Source organism: Palaemon carinicauda, chromosome 40, assembly GCF_036898095.1.
Source record: "Palaemon carinicauda isolate YSFRI2023 chromosome 40, ASM3689809v2, whole genome shotgun sequence".
Lineage (NCBI taxonomy): Eukaryota > Metazoa > Arthropoda > Malacostraca > Decapoda > Palaemonidae > Palaemon > Palaemon carinicauda.
In genome coordinates, this window is record NC_090764.1 from 6236884 (window position 1) to 6239128 (window position 2245).

Below are 2245 nucleotides of genomic sequence, written 5' to 3' on the forward strand. Positions count from 1 at the left end.
ACCAACCTGACCTCTCTATGACGAAAATTAAGGCTGTTAGAGCAATTTTAAAAAAAAAAAATATACTGCAAAATGTGCTTGAAAAAAAAATAACCCCTGGGGGTTAAGGGTTGAAAATTTCCAAATAGCCCGGGGGTAAATTAATTATTTGTAAACATGACTAAAGTTGAGCTTAACCTTGAGAAGTTGAATGTCTATATAAATTGAAATTTTGAGAGTTTTAAATTACTCCTGAAGTGATTCATTACTTTCACATTCGTTTTTTAAGTTTCTTGAATTCAATTGAAGTTGATTTTCCTCAGGGATTTTTTATGTCAAAAGAATATTTGTTTGCTCTCTCTCTCTCTCTCTCTCTCTCTCTCTCTCTCTCTCTCTCTCTCTCTCTCTCTCTCTCTCTCTCTCTCTCGATTTTTCAGTCAAAAGAATATTTTTTAGCGCTCTCTCTCTCTCTCTCTGTCTCTGTCTCTCTCTCTCTCTCTCTCTCTCTCTCTCTCTCTCTCTCTCTCTCTCTCTCTCTCTCTCTCTCTCTCTCGATTTTTCAGTCAAAAGAATATTTTTTCAGTTCTCTCTCTCTAGATTTTTCAGCCAAAAGAATGTTGTAGCTCTCTCTCTCTCTCTCTCTCTCTCTCTCTCTCTCTCTCTCTCTCTCTCTCTCTCTCTCTCTCTCTCTCTCTCTCTCCGCACGTAATCCCATATACATATTTGATAGCATAAAACTTTTCTTTACAAATTGATATAGTTAGGGAGGAAACTGTTGACGTCAAACTTCGTTTCTTACTAATTATACCTGTCATCTTCTTATCCCTCCTACACAAAGTCGGTGACAAGAATGCTGCTTGACGCAACAAGCGTAGGATGTTAGGATGTCCACAAAGGATCATCCGCCTTCAAATCGTATATAATAAGAAGCAAATGTCTGGATATATCATCCTCATTTCCTCCTACGCCTATTGAGCAAAGAGCCCCGGTTAGATTTCGCCTGTCGTCTCTATCTTGAGCTTTTAGGCTGGGAGCACACTAGCGACTCTGTGGCGCCACAAAGCCACGCCATGTCTGTGGCGGGGATGAGCGACAGAGAGCCACAGTCGCTTGCAAACAGTCGCTAGCTTGCGCGGCAAAACTTGAAGACAATGGAAACCTATCGGAGATCACATCCCCGCCACATGATGCTGTGGCTTTGTGGCGCCACAGAGTCGCTACTGTGCTCCCAGCCTTAATTCAATACCTCTCCATTCATCATCGCCTACTTCGCGCTTCATAGTCCTCAGCCATGTAGGCCAGGGTTTCCCAACTCTTCTAGTGCCTTGTGGAGCCCAGCTGAAAGTTTGGTGAACTAATCTCTCTTGGGGAGTGCGAAGAGCATGCCCAAACCATTTTCATCTACCCCTAATCATGATATCCACATAAGGCACTCGAGTAATCTCTCTTATAGTTTCATTTTTAATCCTGTCCTACCACTTAAACTCCCAATATCCTTCTGAGGGCTTTGTTCTCAAATCTACTAAATCTATTGGAGATTGTTTCATTATTATATCATGACTCATCTCCATACACTAAATTGATATATAGTCTGATTTTTATATGTAATTTAAGAAAAAATTCTGGATATATATATATATATATATATATATATATACATATATATATATATATATATATATATTAAGAATTTAGATTGGGAAAATGTAGGAGAGCAAGCAGGCTTTAGAAGTGGGTATTCAACAACTGACCATATCCATGTAATTAACCAGCTAATGGAAGCTTTTGATTCTGTCAAAACTTCAGCAACAATGAAAGCCCTTCAAAAACAAGCAATAGAAGAATCCTGTGTTAGAACACTTGAAGATATCTGTAGAGGAAGTACAGCAATCCTAAAACTACATAAATATAGTGAGAAAATTATGATTGAGAAATGAAGTTAGACAGGGAGACCCCATGTATCCTAATTTGTTCACAGCATGTCTAGAAGAAGATTTTAAGAATTGAGACTGGGAAAATGTAGGAATTTATATTAATGGGGAATACTTTAATGTAGAAATTGTCATATATACTGTATATATATATATATATATATATGTATACGTGTATATATATATATATATATGTATACTGTATATATATATATATATATATATATATATATATATATATATATATACTGAATATATATATATATATATATACTGTATATATATATATATATATATATATATATATATAAAATGAAATCCCCAAGGCACTAGAA